General features: G+C 34.7%; 2 long non-coding RNA genes across 2 annotated transcripts; one reads left to right on the forward strand and one right to left on the reverse strand.

Annotated features, from left to right (window-relative positions):
• Positions 1-958: 958 nt before the first annotated feature.
• Positions 959-2,749, reverse strand: LOC139525961 (uncharacterized). The gene is made up of 3 exons (XR_011665065.1): positions 2,497-2,749; positions 1,373-1,808; positions 959-1,039 (listed from the first exon to the last, which is right to left on the reverse strand). It is a non-coding gene; the product is annotated as an uncharacterized lncRNA (long non-coding RNA).
• A 3,303-nt stretch (positions 2,750-6,052) lies between these two features.
• On the forward strand, positions 6,053-9,420 carry LOC139525962 (uncharacterized). The gene is made up of 4 exons (XR_011665066.1): positions 6,053-6,229; positions 7,937-8,194; positions 8,744-8,813; positions 9,189-9,420. It is a non-coding gene; the product is annotated as an uncharacterized lncRNA (long non-coding RNA).
• Positions 9,421-22,945: the final 13,525 nt, after the last annotated feature.

A 22,945-nucleotide genomic window follows, 5' to 3' on the forward strand; every position in this document is an offset into this window, starting at 1 on the left:
TCTATAACCATTTTATTCAAACGTATATATTACTAAGTTTCTTCTTGTCAACAGATGTTCTTGAACCTGAAAATAGAAAATATTTATAAATTATTTAAGTTCAAAACGAATATTCTTATAAAATAACACATGTATAGTGCTTACTCGTCATTATAATAGTGTATTGAAGGACAATGAAAACATTACGTGGAAAGCTCAAAATTCGGCAACACAAACCCCACCAAACATCGAGGGCGGTATTGAACTCAATTGCTCCGGTAGGGTAACAAGAAGCTGCACCACCAATGACATCCGTCGTATACAAGTATCGAGAGATTTGATTTATTGAACGATTTCTAATTTTATGATTCCGAACATGGGATGAACAAACAAGATGAAAATTCTTATTTCTTGCATATAATTTTAAAAAAGGTGGTATGTTTTTGAAGTGTTCAGTTTTGAAAAACAAATATGATTATTTGAAGTGAAATGGTCAAGTAAGCTTGAGGGAACGACCATTTCACTTCAAATAATCATATTTGTTTTTCAAAATTGAACACTTAAAAAACATACCACCTTTTTAAAAATTAAATGGTCGTTCTCTTAGCTCTCTTTACTGAGAAACCTTTGATAAACTTAATATGTAGATTTGGCTTTGTCGTTTATGTCAATTTTAGTTTTATAGCTCATCAAGATTTCAACTCTACATAGATCGTCATTTATCTTTTAATTAATGTCCGACTTTCAGCGCTCCTGATGAAGATAAATCCAGAAAAGTGCTTCGAAAGCACGGAATTTATAAAAGGTTATATTTTCTTGTTTGAATAAGTAGCTATGTCAGATATAACGTCACACTTCATCAGAAATATCAAGCCTATGTAAAACGCGACCAAATTTGACAATAGCTGTAATCTCATTTTCAAATAATATTAAGAAGGAATGTCGCATAAAGCAAATTAAAATAAAATAAGAGCCTTACTTTTTTATCCTTGTGTTTGGTTCTGAGTGTTGGTTAGTAGTTGCATAATGTACTGTAAGATCAGGATAGTAACTACAAAACCTGTAAAAGATCGCCATCTATGTTCATTGTAGGGGAATGGTATATAATTATAACATACATTTAGATATAAATTGAGAAATTTACAATAAGGCAGAAGAAAAATGTTCTTTGGAAACCCTTTTTTTTCGTGTAAAAAGTTTATGAACAACTCAAGAATATATTTGTAAAAATGACACCTGATATTCAAATTAACTCGATATTTATGTATATTTGGCCTCATTTTTTTAAATTTAATGTCGAGTAACTTTGAAACGAATAGAGCGATTTTCCATTAAGGGTCATGACGTATGAAGCTTATGTGGTACTGTGTATATACAAAACGTAGTGTCTTACCGAATATGCCATTGCCTCCCAAACCAAGAAAACCATTGTTTTGAACGCCTTGATCTCTCACGACAAGAACTCTATTCCCATGATTCCCTGCGTGAGATGCAATCGGAACCGGAAGTGGATAAGGGTGTGGTACTATCATTTGGTTATAAACACCTGATGCGTATTTATTATATCCTTGGCTATATCCACCTGGTGTATATCTATTATATCCACCATAGTTACTATAACTGTTGGCATTTCTGTTAAATGTTCCAGTGTTGAGAGAACCGACGTAGCTTCCGGTGTATTGATAGTTATTTCCGTAGTTGAAGCCATTTCCATAGTTAGCGCCATATGCCATGGCAACGCACAGGAGTATAAGAATAGCTTGCGTTTTGACCATGTTGTCTTTGGGTTATTATAAGTTGAAAGACTGTAGTGTGTTGTTTGGAGATATCTGCAATTACAAATTAAGAAAACAATGACTAAGCTGAATTTTAAATTGACCAAAGCAGGAACATACATAATGATATAGTGTTCCCAAAGTTAAGGATGTGGTCATTTGAAATTAGAAAAAAAAATCAAGAATTTAGAATTGATACACTTAACTATAAATTTGAAAAGAATTAGTCAAGGAACAATATAAGCTTAAAATGTTTAAATGGCGGGAAAGGGCCGATTCTGACTTTTACCTTTTGATATTGGCACATTTGTGTCTTAAATCGTAAGAAAAGGAAATTCTTAATCTAATTAAATATTGGTAAATGACCTTTTATAAGCTCTTTTTTTTAGGTCAAAATATTTTACCCTAAATCGTAGGGAAAAAAACAATGAGTCCGAACATAAATTTTGACGAAAATCCACAAACCTGACGTTTCTACTTCAATAAACGCTCAGTCGGGAATTGTACATTTATTAAAACCAACACTAGAAAATATTTAAGATAAAGTTTCCCATTTGCTCTTTATTATTATTATTGAATTGTACCAAGTAACTTACAAATATATCATATATTTGTTTTAGAGTGAATTGGTCTAGTTTATAACCTATAAATTCATTTAAAAAGGCGTTTAACCCTATATGAAAAAATGAAATTAATTTCATACCAATAAACAGAACATTGCGTCGTTTACATAATACATTACCTTTGGTGACTTTTGGCTACCTTTGGCTTGCTTTGGGTACTGAGTGTTTGAGATCGAAACCGTCTACGACTCTGTATTTATAATTCTGTACAGGAAATGTGGTCAGTGACGTAATTGATACTGGTCTCTAGTGATCGGAAACTGCACCGGGAAACATGACTTGTTAAACGTATCTCCTGGCAAAATTATCAAATGGAAATGACATAATCATTACTTTGGGCTTGAAATGTCATTCGAACTAGAAAAAAGTAGAATTAATTAGATGCATAGCTGTAAAAATGTACATGTAAATGTGCCTTTCTTTTTCTAATAATACGATTTTAAAATGAAGGACATAACTCTGATTGCTTATAAAAAAAAACTCATTTTCAATGAAATTCTAATGCATTGATAAATATGAATGTTATTTTTTTTTTACCATTCTTCATATATAATGAAAGAATATGTTATGTTCATTCATGAAACCCGAAAGATGAATGGGAAATAGAAATATGATCACCCAGGCGCGGATGCAGGAATTTTCGAAAGGGGGGGTGCTAAGGGGTGCTAACCCAGGGCAAAGGGGGGGGGGGTGCAAAACATATGTCCCGATACAAATGCATTGATCGGCAAAAATAAAGGGGGGGTGCGCACCCCCGGACCCCCCCCCCCCCTGGATCCGCCACTGGTCACCATTGGTCTTTCTCCGATCGGCTCAGTGTACTTATAAAAAAAACTCATTTTCAATGAAATTCTAATGCATTGAAAAATATGAATGTTATTTTTTTTTTACCATTCTTCATATATAATGAAAGAATATGTTATGTTCATTCATGAAACCCGAAAGATGAATGGGAAATAGAAATATGGTCACCATTGGTCTTTCTCCGATCGGCTCAGTGTACCCCCCCCCCCCCCCCCCCCCCCCCCCGAAGTGCATGGTAGGTATCCGTTTAGCTGTGCGGGAAGTACTTTCCACAATCACGTTTCCGTCAGAATGGGAACGTTGTTTTTTTAAAAGACGATGCCTCGTGTAAAGAGAGTGCTATGATATTTGAAAGTTAAAAATCCTTGCAACATCTTTTTGAGGGGTCCGTAGATACATGTAACCTGTTGCAAGGCTATGCTTCTTTCCTATCCAATATACCCACACTTTCCCATGCCAGTCCAAAATTTCACCGACTTTTACCCTATCTTACAGATAGATTTAGGTAGATGTGGTATGAGTGCCAATGAGACAACTCGATCTCCAATCCGAGTAAGAGAACCTAGTTATTGTACTAAGTGTTAATTTGTTCTCGCCCTGAACACGCTTCAATATTTGCCACTGGACGTCTATCAATCGGCAATCAATAAATCATTCAAGAAATAGTATTTCTTAAATTTTTCAATTGTGGTCATTCAAAAGTGAAGTTACAATCATCGATTGGTCCTATACTAAGATATGTAATTGTATCTTCTAGCTAACATAATTTTATCGATTTTTATCTAAACAAATGGCCCGTTAATGTTGTAGTTTGAGCCAACTGTTATATCCTAGTTGTCTCATGTTAGCGAGTCCACATTGGATTCGTGAGATCGGGGGTTCGATCATATATATAGGCTGGGTCATATAAAAGATTTAAAAAGTGGTATATATTCGCAGACCTGACAACGTATCAAATTCGCATGCTCTTGGTATGATAATTTTATACATGTGATATTTCCCAACGGAGTTTAACACAAAATTTACATCATCATCATTTATCCGTTCGCTATGGTACAACCCGTGTTTTGATAATTTCTACAGTTCATCGACATATTTTGTGTTCTTTTTTAAGCTTGAAACAAATTTAAAGAGTTCAAATTTGATACACTCAATAAAAAACGAATAGGGTTGACTGCTTAGTCAAAAGTATAGAACTGATTCTTTTCACCAGTAAAATTCTTATTAAAACGAGCTATGCATAATAAAAATACATTTCTAGTCGAAATATGGATGTTTATTCAGATGCATTTAGTTGGAAGAGTGCCATCTTCCTATTATCTTTAAAATAGAACCCTTAATTACAGCCAATAACGGTGTCCACAAGTTGCCTGTTGGAAGGCAAAATTTCTGCTCATATTCAAAATATACCAACCAGTTATGATCAATCGACATATTTTGCAGGATTTGCATATTGGACAATCGGCAATCATCGGATGAATCCGCTACTCTCCTTTTATACGGAATCGACCGAGTTGTGACGAATGACATATTGGACTTACTATTTCTCTTATCTTGAATATACAATTTAAGCAAAAAATTAAAGCAATCAGTCAAAGATAATTTATATTGGTTACTTTTTTTTTTATCATTTCCAAGCACGTGAATGTGTTAGAAATATTTGCATCTGTTTTTTAAGCCAATTGTTATTTAACGTATATATATAGATTCTACCACTGCATCGAGTGTAATACAATATTTATCCACTCAAGACAGTTAAATTTTCAAATTTAAATCGCAATATGTATCCACTAAAGACAACGGGTGCAGAAAGGAATAAATTGACGAAGAATTAGAGAAATATAGATTCTGCCACTGCATCGAGTGTAATACGTTTATTAAAATGCAATTTCGTAAAGAAAAAAAATGACATTTTGGGGTTGGTTTCTTTACAGTTCCAAACACCTTTACTAATATAAGCTTTGAATCTTGGTCTTACGGCTTTATTTTCTTTCTGTGTGCCTCGATTTTTTTTTTTGGACATTCGTGCATTTGTTTTTCATTCTACAGACTGGAATTTTCTTATCTTGTTTTTTGTTTGTTTGTTTGTTTCTTCTTCTTTTTTTCTTCAAAACCGAGATTATTTAGAGACGTAGTAAGTAAATACCCTTGGCAGCATATTCATAGAATTGGGCTTTACAAAAGATCTACATAATGTAAATATAAACTGAAACTAATACTAGTATACAAGCGGGCTTTTTCACGGCTGTGACCATGTGGTTTAACTTCGTTTTTAAAATAGGGACGCGGGCACTTAAATAGTGTGGATCTGGGATGTAGGTGATAAAAATAGGCAATCGGGGAAAAAGAAGTAAATAAACTGAGTTACTCATCATAGATACCAGGACTAAATTTTGTATATACGCCACACGCGCGTTTCGTCTACAAAAGACTCATCAGTGACGCTCGAATCCAAAAAAGTTAAAAAGGCCAAATAAAATACGAAGTTGAAGAGCATTGAGGACCAAAATTCCTAAAAGTTTTGCCAAATCCAGCTAAGATAATCTATGCCTGAGGTAGAAAAGCCTTAGTATTTCAAAAATTCTAAATTTTTGTAAACAGTTAATTTATAAATATAAACATATCAATGATAATTCATGTCAGCACTAAAGTGCTGACTACTGGGCTGGTGATACCCTCGGGGAAATAAATCTCTAACAGCAGTGGCATCGACCCAGTGGTTGTGAATAAACTCATCATAAACACAGTGGAACGTGGGAGGAAATTGAAAAGTGGGGATTTGGGAATCTGTATCCCCCCTTTTTAACACAAAAATAGGATGTATATATGTTTGTTTACTTTTCCGTCTTCAGTTAAATGGAAAAGAACAAAATGGAAAGGTAAAACTTGGTGCAGTGAATGTGTCACAATTTGGAAATCGGAAACGAAATTGTGGTTTTATGGTATTTCTATGTTATTCAGGATTGTCACAGAATATAAATAGCAAGGATAATTTTATCTAAACAAAAACCAACAACAGCGAATCAAGTTAGGACTCAAACCACCCAGGTCAGTGTGTTTACAAACGAATAAAGGGGTATACATGTAGTATATATTTCGCAAAATTGACTTATTTCTTAGGAAACCTTAAGAATAAATTTTATCACAAAATAATTCAACTGAATATATAGACAGTCACCCTATTCATTGATTAATGATATAAACAAAGTTTTAAAGTGGCACTAGCTGTCAAATTTATGGTCACCGATCTGACTCAAATTCACATATTTTATTTATAACAATGTAAAACATTTATCCAAACTTTCAAAGGTCTAGAGTAAACAATTTACTAAGCATAGGGTAAATATATATGTAGTTTCGTTTCGTGTGTCTAGACTCCATCTAATTAACTATCGAGTTAACCTCAGATGACCATATAAGCGATGTAAACATAAATATATATACGAGTGAAGAACAAATAATTTGCGAAAGCAAATTAACAGATCTAACATTGTTGGGTTGATGTTTAGACGAGTTGTATATACATAATGTACAAAGCCATGTATCACCATCATTGCTGGTGATCCGATGGATTAATCTGTTGTAGAGTTGTCACTGACTCAGACGTACTTAGTCTGAGCCAGTGACAAATCTACAACAGATGTATCCATCGGATCACCAGCAGTGGTGTATATATATAAATAGACTAAGCCAACACGTGCAATTGTATTTTTATAGGTCTGTTTAATTTTATTCTATAGATTAAAATATGTTTCTTATCGTTTTTACCTGTAGGAGAAAGATTTTTTATGAATCGATTCAGTCATCAAATGATTTACCTAAGTTTCACTTTCAATGTTGACATTTTTTCCCTTTTTACCTTTTTAAAAATAACCAGTACATGTACACGTACAATGCATGCGTTGTCCATCTCTAGTAAAGGGGTTAAATTGAAGTTCACATGAATATGGATTTAATGAATCGAATTATTCACTTGCAAGTGAATAATTCATTATCAATGTTGTTTAGCTTAATTTGACAAAATTGAACCATTTTGGCTGTTAAAAGCGACATATTATGTGACTACATGTATTTCACTATCATTATTGATTGAACAAAAACAAATCATACTTTAGATTTTTTTTATATATCTCTTAGCTAGTGCCTCTTTAAAAGGATCTTTTTCAGTAAACCAATTGATTCTTCTTCCCTATACTAATTTGAATTAATTGTTTTTTAGACTACCCAAGACATAAGTCAATTTTGCGAAGTTACATAAAAAGAATCTTAAAGTTTCACTAACATTTTTTGCTCAATTTGAAAATCAAATTAAAACCAGCATTTCTATAGTATCCATAAAGTTATTTTTAAAATTCAAAGCAACAGTTGTGTAGAAAAAAGAGAGGCGAAAGATACCACTGGGATTTTTTATACTCATAAGTCAGAAACATGCATACTGACAATGCAACGGCAGAAGACGATTTATAACAGTACACAAATGCAAACACAACATAGAAAACTACAGCAACATAAGCCAACCAAAAGGTGGGGATGATCTCAGGAACCCCTGTATTTGACAAACCTTTAGAAGTATGCATGGGTCCTCGATGCTATTAAACTTCACATCTTATTTGACCCTTTTAACTTTATTTTATTCAAGCGGCACTGATGATCTGTAGTAAACGCAATGAGTTATTCTTTATTTGTCTCTATTGTTTATTTTTTTTTATTTATTCAGACCCTCAATAATGAAGTTTCTTTTTTTTTCATTTTCAGTGATAGAATCGGCAATGACTACCATCTTCAAAATTCTCATACTTGGACTTCTCTGCAACTTTCCATACTGTAATGCTTATTTCAATGGTTACAATGGTGGGATGAGTTATAATGGAAACGGTGTGTACGGAAGAAGAACGCCATATTATTATCCTGTACCCGTACATAATGGTATATCATCAACTGGATATCTGGCGACCACAGATAATAGATATAACGGATTTCAGGGAGGACTTGCTGGACAGAATGGAATCTTTGGTAAAGCTAGAATTCTCCTTTTTTTTCCTTTCTCACACCGGAACTCGTAGTCCAAATAATTATGACGTCTTGAAAGGGTTTTTTTTTGCCTTGACGCCTCGTGGCAGTAAGGCGTTAGAGCAAAAATGAAAAGTACGTCTTGAGGCGTCAAAGCAAAAACATAAACATAAAATAGCCTTTAAAACAAGGCTGATTTTTTTTTGCCTTGACGCCTCGTCGCAGGAATAATTTGTATTTACTATAAAATCCTATGTTATATTTTCTGTATACCCTTTACAACACAGTATTAAATGATGAATGGCAAATATTGGCTTAATACATATTTTGAAATGGGGTTCCCGAAAGGATTTTATTTACAAATATTTACAACCTCTTTGTTGGGTTATTTTTGGTTAATCTCAATAAATGCTGATTATGAGTGATTCGTTGTCGCATTTATAGTTTCATTAGTTGGCCAACAAAAAGCAATATAAACAAGTCTTATCTTTCATTATTATCCATTATTTTTAAATTTATTATTTATCATTACTATGTATTATAATATTTCAGGTATCATCATAGCAGTAGTGATTTTACAGTACGTGTTGAAACTGATACCTCAATTCCAAGGATAGAAAAGGTAAGTTTTGAATATATATCACGATGTATCTACTTATAATACATACTTTGGTTTTGTTCAATTTAAAGTCATTTAACTTTGATTATCATGATTATAAAGGCAATGTTTTGCGATTCGAAGGGTCAATATTGACTACAGTAAAACAACAATTATAATAAATTAATAAATAATTAATTTAATGGAAAGGGATATGAAAATCCTATTACAAAATAAACAATTTTAAACTATAATTTGTCAGGTTTTTATGCTCTGCATCCTGGTTGTAAACGAACCTACTTAAAATGATATTTCTATTCAATGTACACTGTAAAAAGACACATGCGAAACATTTGTAATTAGCATAACATCCGTCATAATAATATATTTTTTATACAGAAATTATCCAATGGTAGAAGCAGGATTCCTCCAATTGATCCGTCATAGTGACAGCCAAATGCACCGGGAAGACATTAACATCGAAATAGATTACACATCTAAACAATCGACAAACCTCGGCAGTTTTCGGTGACCAGATCTGCAGACTGTTAAATGTCGAATGCACATGTTTTCTGAGTTTGTTCATTTAATCATTTATGTTTTTATCTTGGGAATAAACGGAATTTATAAACCGGAGTTATTCGTTCTTTAGAACACGTCTTAACAGAAAAATTAACATGTGTTGTGTTTTATTTCAACAAGTCACCAAAAACCATGTTATACATTTAGTGGACATTCCATTTAATATATATATATATAGGCTATCTGGACAATCAGTTATTTGTGACTGTTTCTTATTTCGTCTATATTCACGGTAAAGTTTGGTCACTAGTGGTTGGGTTGTTTTGTTCATTTGTTGACATTTTAAGTAATTCGTGTTGTCCTTTTCTTTTAAATGTTATCTGCCAATCAAAAGTCCCGCTTAAACAATGGTCAACATATATATTGAGAAAGTAACCGATAACTAGGCCATTTGTTTTAACTGTTATTAAAACACCCTATATTTACTAATACCATACATGAACTTTTTTTTTATTAAACAATGTCCTTCAGGTCGATGTTTCAATCAGTAGACCATAAGGTCAAAGTTTTAATAAAGAAGACCTCACTAGCTTGATGTGTGTGTACTATAGATTACCAGTCATATATTTGACAAATGTCGGATCTCTTTTGCAAACTATATCGAAGGGTACTGGTTGACCATTTGTGATATTCGGCAGATGTCTGTTGAAGGATGGGATAAAACAAATGTCCACCATGCACCTGGAAAGAATTGGGACTGATTGAAATTGTCAAAGACAGATTCCGAAAATGTGTATTCTTGCCAAACATACAGGAAAATAGGGACAGGTGAAAATCAATATTTTGTCTTCAAAAAAGCATCCTCCCCTTTAAAAAATAAAATGATCGTATTGTATATGCACAACACGACATTTTTTAGTTGGAAATTTGTTTTTACCAGAATATTTTCACTCTAAGTGAAAACCTGTGGTTGCAGTGTTTTTCTCGCTCTTCATGTATAAGCGCCTTTCTTTCTTTTTCATGGACTGTATAAACAACATTTCACTCTCTTTAAATGTAAGGCTTTATAAGTCCCTCTTTTACAATAACTATTTCCTTAGCACCACTGAAATATTGATTTTTTTTATACTCTTGACCATAACGTACTTCATCGTTGCATATAGTCTTAGATTCTTTTTTGTTTCCATCTTTTATTTGTCAACCTAAATTCATTGGAATCCTTTCGAATTTGATTGATTAATTGGTTGCTTGGTAAAACGCCTCTTTCAACTGTTTGACTCTTTCGAATCGGTCAACTTTTATTAGTGGAGGAAGACGGAGTGCAAGAAGAGAACCACAGATTTATTCATCAGCCTAAATTCAATGGATTGTAGTGGTCTCTCTGTCTCAAAAGTGACAACATTTCCTCGTGTATGACTAGTCACTGAATATAATCTTTTGAAGTTGTAATGTGTTAAGGGCATCTTTTTTGACAAGAGCTATATGAAAATAAGGAGATATCTGCTATGATTGCTAACGAGACAACTATCCATCAGAGACCAATGACTTGGATGTGATCAACTATATGGACCACCTTCAACAATAAGCAAAACCCTTATCATATGAAATCTTAACACGACAAAATGTAAATCAATTCAAAAGAGAAAATCGATTAAAAGATTATTGATAAACCACTAAACGAAAAACAAAGACAGAAGAACCAACGAAAACCAATGAGTTCCTGACTAGGAATTTCAGACAGGCATATACAGTGTATTGCGGTGTAAGACATGTTTCCCAGTACTAGCACCACAAACCATAAACAAAAGGCTTAACCAAACAAAGTACCGAAATCAATAGGAAATTAGTCGCAGTTACTTTAAAAAAAAAACAAGTTCAATGTCAATTAAAACTAATAAATAAATCGTGTTTTCGTAGTATAAAATATCAATCGTGACACATTTAACATTGAAGGCCGTACTTTAACCTATAATGGTTTACTTTTTAAATTGTTATTTGTATGGAGAGTTGTCTCTTTGGCACTCACACCACATCTTCCTATATCTAAGTATATTGACGTCATAAACAGTCTGAGAAAATACACTGGTGCAAAGCCAAAATAAAAGTATAGACGAGACGGGACGAATAACGTGTAAATCAATACATAATTATTCATTACAACATTAATGTTTTAGTACCGAGCGATATATTTAATGATAACTTTTAAGAATAAGATTTTTCAAAGAATCAATTGGATTTAATTGATTGAATCTCAATGTATGGTATCTATATAAACGACATCCCCATGATAATTTGTATGAATTATCTTGTTTGAAATAAGCTAGGCTTCTACTGGCATTGACAGCTTGACTTCCAAACCAAATCTTTGTATCTATAAAAGAACTTGAAAAAGGTTTCACATGTTTTGTGCTGACAAAAGCCCTGACTTTATTATTAACCAGTAATATGTACAAAACTTTCATTGAAATCAAAAAGATCAACAAAACACTAGCGAACGATTGTGAAACTTACACACCCAAAGACGGCCTCATAAGATCATCGCCATCCAAAAAAGGAAAATTGACAATGGAGAACGAAAAATAGTTCATCGTTAAATTTGATAAAGAGTTTCCATTATAAAACTGATATATCAAAACTAGTCACTCTTGAGGTACTTTGTGTCGGGTTGAATCAATGACATAATGAAAGTATATTATCCAGGCAAATAATATTCGTTGACAAGATTAGAACATGATTCAATTTGCAGGTTAAAACTGTGTAAGTAAAAGAATTAACGTAAATCAAAGTGTAATATCTATAATAATTTCCCACAATTATAAGCATTGTAATGAAATTACAAAAATGTATATTATGTACTTATATACATGAGTTGTATAATATATGGATAAGGAGATTGTGTATGATTTCAAACCATCCGCCAAAGTCCAAATGACATTTATGTGAACCATGTAGTTCACTGTACAGCCTTCATGAAAGAGCAAAGTCAATAAACATGTATATGTTCGGAATTAAAGTATTTTTTCCCTAAGACACCAAACATAGGTAATTGTGTACACTTAAGAATTTGTGTAGGTAAATATGTCAGAAAGGTTATAAATTTCAGAAAGGTCATAAATGTTAAAAAGGTTATACATGTCGGATATGGAATACATTTTAAGGAAGATTGTATATTTCATTGACATATTAATTTTGGAAATACTTTCTAAACATGTGATTGGCGTTGATTTAGAATGCTGTTTTGGAATCTAGGAAGGTGGGCGAGAAGTATGATTTTATGCCAATACTACAAAATTCCCCGTGATTTTACCCGACCTATTTAAGGTCTTGAGAATTAAAACAAATACACATTCCCAATAAAAGTTTATGAAAATAGAACTTAGTACATATTAAACAAGAAATATATATATAATTCATTTGGTGTATCATTTAGGTATCTAATGCAATTCCTATGAATTAAAATATAAAAAAATATCACTTATATAATATATTTATATATATATAAACACATACATGTTCAAACGAAAAGTTTCATTCAAAGCACATGCATGATACATAGATGATACTTCTTCTCATATAATTCATATGTGTATGTCATTTAAGTTATTAATCTTGGATTGTCACAGGCGTGGGTTCACGAAGGGTCAACATTGAAAAAAAAGCAATAAATTATCAATTTAAAGGGATAACATTATGAAAATCCTAGTGAATACAAAATAAATAATTTCGCCAACATTAAGCAAAGAATAATTAAAAGGTATGGTCATAGCAATGCACTTTGAGTCTTTTAAAAATCTTTTATTTTTGCTGATTAAAGTAAAGTTGAGTGGTTTTTGTTTAAAACATAACCTTGCCTATTAATTAAAATGATTTTGTCAGAAGATTTAATTTACCTATATGCAAGTTTCTATTAAACAGTCCCTTTTGTCGAAGAAAATAATGTTGTCAATGTCATCAAAAGGAAAATGAGAAACCTTAGATATTCCTTTACATGTGTTGCTAAACAATTGTTTTAAACAGCAAACAGAGGAATTATTTAAAATGAAATACTTAGTTAATTTCATTTGTATGTTTGAATGAAATCAATGATTTCACTACTATTACAGTCTAAATTTTAACACAACATGGTCCTTGTATGTCCAATTCTATTGGTGGTTGTTGCATTCCTCTCAATTTAACCATTCCTATTTTAAACTATAATTTGTCAGTATATATAATGTAATCAGAGATCAATATTTTAATTAGATTGGTTTTTTTTAAAAGGAACTGCTACCCATATCCCTGTAAATGAACCTGTTTGAATTAATATTGTATTTATGTACATGTGTAACATTTAATTTTGTGTTTTAAACGGTTAGTTTCATTAATCTAGCATACCATGTATCATAATAATATATTTTTTATACAGAAATTATCCAATGGTAGAGGCAGAATTTTTCAAATTGATCCGTCATCGTGACAGCCAAAGGCACCGGGAAGACACTGACATCGAAATAGAATATACACACCTAAACAGTCGGCAAACCTCGGCAGTTTTCGGTAGTCAGATCTGCAGACTGTTATGCCTAATGCACATGTTTCCTGAGTCTGCGCATTTAATCGTTTATGTTTTTATCTTGGGAATAAATGGAATTTATTGAAAGTAGAGTAATCAATTTTTCAAGAATATATGACATTTGATGTGTTTTATTTCAACTAGTCACGAAGAACCATTTAATTTAAATACATTTTGTGGATATTCCATTCAATATAGATCTAGGCTATCTGGAGAATCAGTTGTTTGTGGCTGTTTTTTTTATTTCGTCTTTATTCACGGTAAAGTTTGGTCGTTAGTGGTTGGGGTTTTCTGTTCAATTTGTATTCTTTTTAAGTAATCCATGTTGTCCCTTTTTTTTATCTGCCCATCAAAAGACCCGCTTAAACCATGGTCAAAATATATATTGAGAAAGTGACCGATATCAGATCCATATGACTTTATGTAAGACATGTTATGTTTTCAATACGTCAAGGCTTTACACATCAATCATTTATTGGCACAAACATTTGTTTTAACTCTGATAAATAGCAAACAGGCTCAAGCTAGCAGTCTCACAGCACCATAGTTTTCAATAAATTACATGTATACATGAACATTTTTTTCCTATTAAATGATGTCCGTGAAGTAGACCTGTAGATCGATGTTTCAATAAGTGATATGTTAGGTCAATGTTCATGTAAAGAAGACCTCAAGCTTAATGTTTGTATAAATAGATGACCAGGAAAATTATTTGATAAATAAATCGGCGGATCAGTTTTGCAAATTATATCTAGTGGACGACTTTGTATTTGTGATTTTCGGCATGAGTCTGGGGAGGGGTGTATTGAAATCAAAACCTAGCCAACTGGTAGGAATTTGGACTTATTGAAATAGCCTTAGACAGATTCAGAAAATGTATATACTTGGCAAAAAATACAAAAAAAATATTGTTTACAAAATGTTCCAGCTGATGTATACAGCGACAAGTGATATTCAATATTTTGTCTGGGTTCGAACTGACAACCACTCGGCAACCGAGACCCCTAGTTGAATTTGATATTATGCATTTTAAAAAACTGTTCAATTGTCGGTTGCAGTGATTTTTCTGGTTTTAGGACCATCATCATAACCATGTTGTGCAATGTACTCTCTCTGTTTCAAAAGTGACAACAGATTTTTTCTATTTGGTGTAAGCATAACACCAATTTCTCATGTATGCCTTTGTCACTGAATATAATCTTTCGAAGTTGGAATGTGTTAAGGGCATCTTATTTGACAGAAGCTATATAAAAATAAAGAGATATGTGCTATGATTGCTAACGAAACTACTATCCATCAGAGACCAATGACCTGCATGTGATCAACTATATGGACCAGCTTCAACAATAAACAAAACCTTAATTATTTTAAACCGTATAGTAAAATTCATAAAACGACAAAATGTAAAACAATTCAAAAGAGAAAATCAGTTGCAAGATTATTGATAAACCACTAAACGAAAACAAACATAAAAGACAGCAGAACCAACGACAACCAATGCATTCCTGACTACTAATTTCAGACGGGCATATCCAGAGTATCGCGGTTTAAAATATGTTTTCCAGCACCCTACTTACAGATAGATAGATTAACCAAAAACCAATATCAAAATAAAAGTAATCGCAGTTACTTTAAAAAACTAGTTCAATGCTAATTAAAACTAATCAATGAATCGTGTTTCCAAGTATAAAATATCAATCATGACGCATCCAATATATTTAGAATATTGACGCCATAAACAGTCTGAGGAAATCACAAACTGGTGCAAAAAACAAAATAAAAGTATAGACGAGACGGGACGAATAACGTGTAAATCAACATTAATGTTTTAGAACCGAGAAAGACAGTTTAAAAAAGCGACATGTTAAATGATAACCTCTATGATTAAGTTCTTTTCCAAAGATCAATTATATAATCATATTACATTAATTGAATCTTAATGTATCTTCACTATAAACGACATCCCCATGATAATTTCAATGAGACATCCCGTTTGAAATAAGGTTCCTACTGGTACAGCTTGATTTCCAACCCAAATCTTTGTATTTATAAAAGAATTTGAAAATTTTTTTTTTTTACATATTTTGCGGTAACAAAAGCCCTGACTTTATAATTAACCAGTTATAAATAAATGATATTCATTGAAATCTAAATGGTCAATAAAACACTAGCGAACGAGTTGTGTGAACTATTCACATGCATGTTCGTTCCCGTATTCAATCAACAATTTTAATGCAACAACGTTTGTAACGTTAATTTTGATTGGATAACGTCGCCAGTAAACTCAATATGCGACCGGATTACGAGGTGTATTTTTAATATCTGCAATATCTATAGTTGATTATATGATTGCCTGTCTCCCGAAATATATATGGTGTCATGGAGATGGATTTTATTTTCTGCTTCTAGTTCAAAAGTTCAGTATTAAAAGGAAATAAAACTTCTATAAAACATATATTCAAAATTTCTCTTCCAGAAAAAAAGAAAAAAGAGTAGGTGTTCAATATCGGATTTTGTTTTATCGCATTTTAGACCATACATTTATTAGAACATTATATTTTAGTAAAACTTAAAATAGGTCTAGAACTAAAGTATTGATTTAATATGCAATAAACATGTATATTGAAAAATCAAGCGATATAAAGAAAAGATTAAGAAACTTACAAATGTTCACCTCCCTCGGGCAAATTTGACCTAAAATGAATTTGACTCTTCTTATTCATTTTGATCTTATAGATCCTAACGTTTCTACTTGTGCTAGATTCCTGGCCTTCGGGTGTTTGGGTTGGAGCGTTCGTGATAAAGATAAATCTAGAAAAACTCTTCGGACGAATAAAATTTGTAGTGTTATTTTGATTTACCAAGAATAAAAAGGCATACATGTACGAACAATAACTAGAACAATGAGAGTACAGAAAGGTCCACCAGAGCACGTACAGACTCCCGCTTCTTACAAACATAAATAACCAATGAGAGTACAGAAAGGTCCACCAGAGCACGTACAGACTCCCGCTTCTTACAAACATAAATAACCAATGAGAGTACAGAAATGTCCACCAGAGCACGTACAGACTCCCGCTTCTTACAAACATAAATAACCAATGAGAGTACAGAAAGGTCCACCAGAGCATGTACAGACTCCCGCTTCTTACAAACATAAATAACCAATGAGAGTACAGAAAGGTCCACCAGAGCACTTACAGACTCCCGCTTCTTACAAACATAAATAACCAATGAGAGTACAGAAAGGTCCACCAGAGCACGTACAGACTCCCGCTTCTTACAAACATAAATAACCAATGAGAGTACAGAAAGGTCCACCAGAGAACGTACAGACTCCCGCTTCTTACTAACATAAATAACATGTACGAACAATAACTAGAACAATGAGAGTACAGAAAGGTCCACCAGAGCACTTACAGACTCCCGCTTCTTACAATGAGAGTACAGAAAGGTCCACCAGAGCACGTACAGACTCCCGCTTCTTACAAACATAAATAACCAATGAGAGTACAGAAAGGTCCACCAGAGCACGTACAGACTCCCGCTTCTTACAAACATAAATAACCAATGAGAGTACAGAAAGGTCCACCAGAGCACGTACAGACTCCCGCTTCTTACAAACATAAATAACCAATGAGAGTACAGAAATGTCCACCAGAGCACGTACAGACTCCCGCTTCTTACAAACATAAATAACCAATGAGAGTACAGAAAGGTCCACCAGAGCACGTACAGACTCCCGCTTCTTACAAACATAAATAACCAATGAGAGTACAGAAAGGTCCACCAGAGCACGTACAGACTCCCGCTTCTTACAAACATAAATAACCAATGAGAGTACAGAAATGTCCACCAGAGCACGTACAGACTCCCGCTTCTTACAAACATAAATAACCAATGAGAGTACAGAAAGGTCCACCAGAGCATGTACAGACTCCCGCTTCTTACAAACATAAATAACCAATGAGAGTACAGAAAGGTCCACCAGAGCACTTACAGACTCCCGCTTCTTACAAACATAAATAACCAATGAGAGTACAGAAAGGTCCACCAGAGCACGTACAGACTCCCGCTTCTTACAAACATAAATAACCAATGAGAGTACAGAAAGGTCCACCAGAGAACGTACAGACTCCCGCTTCTTACTAACATAAATAACATGTACGAACAATAACTAGAACAATGAGAGTACAGAAAGGTCCACCAGAGCACTTACAGACTCCCGCTTCTTACAATGAGAGTACAGAAAGGTCCACCAGAGCACGTACAGACTCCCGCTTCTTACAAACATAAATAACCAATAACTAGAACAATGAGAGTACAGAAAGGTCCACCAGAGCACTTACAAACTCCCGCTTCTTACAAACATAAATAACATGTACGAACAATAACTAGACCAATGAGAGTACAGAAAAGTCCACCAGAGCACTTACAGACTCCCGCTTCTTACAAACATAAATAACATGTACGAACAATAACTAGACCAATGAGAGTACAGAAAAGTCCACCAGAGCACTTACAAACTCCCGCTTCTTACAAACATAAATAACATGTACGAACAATAACTAGACCAATGAGAGTACAGAAAGGTCCACCAGAGCACTTACAGACTCCCGCTTCTTACAAACATAAATAACCAATAACTAGAACAATGAGAGTACAGAAAGGTCCACCAGAGCACGTACAGACTCCCGCTTCTTACAATGAGAGTACAGAAAGGTCCACCAGAGCACGTACAGACTCCCGCTTCTTACAAACATAAATAACCAATAACTAGAACAATGAGAGTACAGAAAGGTCCACCAGAGCATGTACAGACTCCCGCTTCTTACAAACATAAATAACCAATAACTAGAACAATGAGAGTACAGAAAGGTCCACCAGAGCACTTACAGACTCCCGCTTCTTACAAACATAAATAACCAATGAGAGTACAGAAAGGTCCACCAGAGCACGTACAGACTCCCGCTTCTTACAAACATAAATAACCAATGAGAGTACAGAAAGGTCCACCAGAGCACTTACAGACTCCCGCTTCTTACAAACATAAATAACCAATGAGTGTACAGAAAGGTCCACCAGAGCATGTACAGACTCCCGCTTCTTACAAACATAAATAACCAATAACTAGAACAATGAGAGTACAGAAAGGTCCACCAGAGCACTTACAGACTCCCGCTTCTTACAAACATAAATAACCAATGAGAGTACAGAAAGGTCCACCAGAGCATGTACAGACTCCCGCTTCTTACAAACATAAATAACCAATAACTAGAACAATGAGAGTACAGAAAGGTCTACCAGAGCATGTACAGACTCCCGCTTCTTACAAACATAAATAACCAATGAGTGTACAGAAAGGTCCACCAGAGCACTTACAGACTCCCGCTTTTTACAAACATAAATAACCAATGAGAGTACAGAAAGGTCCACCAGAGCACGTACAGACTCCCGCTTCTTACAAACATAAATAACCAATGAGAGTACAGAAAGGTCCACCAGAGCACGTACAGACTCCCGCTTCTTACAAACATAAATAACCAATGAGAGTACAGAAATGTCCACCAGAGCACGTACAGACTCCCGCTTCTTACAAACATAAATAACCAATGAGAGTACAGAAAGGTCCACCAGAGCATGTACAGACTCCCGCTTCTTACAAACATAAATAACCAATGAGAGTACAGAAAGGTCCACCAGAGCACTTACAGACTCCCGCTTCTTACAAACATAAATAACCAATGAGAGTACAGAAAGGTCCACCAGAGCACGTACAGACTCCCGCTTCTTACAAACATAAATAACCAATGAGAGTACAGAAAGGTCCACCAGAGAACGTACAGACTCCCGCTTCTTACTAACATAAATAACATGTACGAACAATAACTAGAACAATGAGAGTACAGAAAGGTCCACCAGAGCACTTACAGACTCCCGCTTCTTACAATGAGAGTACAGAAAGGTCCACCAGAGCACGTACAGACTCCCGCTTCTTACAAACATAAATAACCAATGAGAGTACAGAAAGGTCCACCAGAGCACGTACAGACTCCCGCTTCTTACAAACATAAATAACCAATGAGAGTACAGAAAGGTCCACCAGAGCACGTACAGACTCCCGCTTCTTACAAACATAAATAACCAATGAGAGTACAGAAATGTCCACCAGAGCACGTACAGACTCCCGCTTCTTACAAACATAAATAACCAATGAGAGTACAGAAAGGTCCACCAGAGCACGTACAGACTCCCGCTTCTTACAAACATAAATAACCAATGAGAGTACAGAAAGGTCCACCAGAGCACGTACAGACTCCCGCTTCTTACAAACATAAATAACCAATGAGAGTACAGAAATGTCCACCAGAGCACGTACAGACTCCCGCTTCTTACAAACATAAATAACCAATGAGAGTACAGAAAGGTCCACCAGAGCATGTACAGACTCCCGCTTCTTACAAACATAAATAACCAATGAGAGTACAGAAAGGTCCACCAGAGCACTTACAGACTCCCGCTTCTTACAAACATAAATAACCAATGAGAGTACAGAAAGGTCCACCAGAGCACGTACAGACTCCCGCTTCTTACAAACATAAATAACCAATGAGAGTACAGAAAGGTCCACCAGAGAACGTACAGACTCCCGCTTCTTACTAACATAAATAACATGTACGAACAATAACTAGAACAATGAGAGTACAGAAAGGTCCACCAGAGCACTTACAGACTCCCGCTTCTTACAATGAGAGTACAGAAAGGTCCACCAGAGCACGTACAGACTCCCGCTTCTTACAAACATAAATAACCAATAACTAGAACAATGAGAGTACAGAAAGGTCCACCAGAGCACTTACAAACTCCCGCTTCTTACAAACATAAATAACATGTACGAACAATAACTAGACCAATGAGAGTACAGAAAAGTCCACCAGAGCACTTACAGACTCCCGCTTCTTACAAACATAAATAACATGTACGAACAATAACTAGACCAATGAGAGTACAGAAAAGTCCACCAGAGCACTTACAAACTCCCGCTTCTTACAAACATAAATAACATGTACGAACAATAACTAGACCAATGAGAGTACAGAAAGGTCCACCAGAGCACTTACAGACTCCCGCTTCTTACAAACATAAATAACCAATAACTAGAACAATGAGAGTACAGAAAGGTCCACCAGAGCACGTACAGACTCCCGCTTCTTACAATGAGAGTACAGAAAGGTCCACCAGAGCACGTACAGACTCCCGCTTCTTACAAACATAAATAACCAATAACTAGAACAATGAGAGTACAGAAAGGTCCACCAGAGCATGTACAGACTCCCGCTTCTTACAAACATAAATAACCAATAACTAGAACAATGAGAGTACAGAAAGGTCCACCAGAGCACTTACAGACTCCCGCTTCTTACAAACATAAATAACCAATGAGAGTACAGAAAGGTCCACCAGAGCACGTACAGACTCCCGCTTCTTACAAACATAAATAACCAATGAGAGTACAGAAAGGTCCACCAGAGCACTTACAGACTCCCGCTTCTTACAAACATAAATAACCAATGAGAGTACAGAAAGGTCCACCAGAGCATGTACAGACTCCCGCTTCTTACAAACATAAATAACCAATAACTAGAACAATGAGAGTACAGAAAGGTCCACCAGAGCACTTACAGACTCCCGCTTCTTACAAACATAAATAACCAATGAGTGTACAGAAAGGTCCACCAGAGCATGTACAGACTCCCGCTTCTTACAAACATAAATAACCAATAACTAGAACAATGAGAGTACAGAAAGGTCCACCAGAGCACTTACAGACTCCCGCTTCTTACAAACATAAATAACCAATGAGAGTACAGAAAGGTCCACCAGAGCATGTACAGACTCCCGCTTCTTACAAACATAAATAACCAATAACTAGAACAATGAGAGTACAGAAAGGTCTACCAGAGCATGTACAGACTCCCGCTTCTTACAAACATAAATAACCAATGAGTGTACAGAAAGGTCCACCAGAGCACTTACAGACTCCCGCTTTTTACAAACATAAATAACCAATGAGAGTACAGAAAGGTCCACCAGAGCACGTACAGACTCCCGCTTCTTACAAACATAAATAACCAATGAGAGTACAGAAAGGTCCACCAGAGCACGTACAGACTCCCGCTTCTTACAAACATAAATAACCAATGAGAGTACAGAAAGGTCCACCAGAGCACTTACAGACTCCCGCTTCTTACAAACATAAATAACCAATGAGTGTACAGAAAGGTCCACCAGAGCATGTACAGACTCCCGCTTCTTACTAACATAAATAACCAATAACTAGAACAATGAGAGTACAGAAAGGTCCACCAGAGCACTTACAGACTCCCGCTTCTTACAAACATAAATAACCAATAACCAAATGCGAAAAACCCGAAACAAACAAATAGTTATCAAAAGTACCAGGATTATAATTTAGTACGCCAGACGCGCGTTTCGTCTACATAAGACTCATCAGTGACGCTCATATCAAAATATTTATAAAGCCAAACAATTACAAAGTTGAAGAGCATTGAGGATCCAAAATTCCAAAAAAAACATATGAGACAATTTGCATCCTGAAAAGAAATCTAGACAGATACCTGTTTATTTGTATGACTATGATAAAATATGTAGTGATCACACAAACATCCCCAATCTTATGTTCAATAGTAATTAAGAAGACACAAATATGTCATCGAAACCTCCAAAACTTCCTGCGGACACTTTCATGCATACTTGGCAATAGTAGAGATGTTTTCAGTATTTCAGTATCGTGGATAGGAATTTTCTCTCTGAAAAAGGTGTGCATTTTACTAAATAAAACATATGCATATTAGCAGAATAGGTTACTGTGTCATTCTAAAGCCAATTGAATGTTAGTTCATACAAGGAATTCCGATTAAACCGTTCTTGTATTAATTCAGATGTAAAATGTATAACTTCTCTTCCTATATAACACAACACGGTGATGTCTCAATTAAGTTAAAAAAGATATGTCAGCTATCGGATGTTAATCGTTAGTATGAAGTGCATCTCTCTAGCG

This window comes from Mytilus edulis, chromosome 6 (genome assembly GCF_963676685.1).
Source record: "Mytilus edulis chromosome 6, xbMytEdul2.2, whole genome shotgun sequence".
NCBI lineage: Eukaryota > Metazoa > Mollusca > Bivalvia > Mytilida > Mytilidae > Mytilus > Mytilus edulis.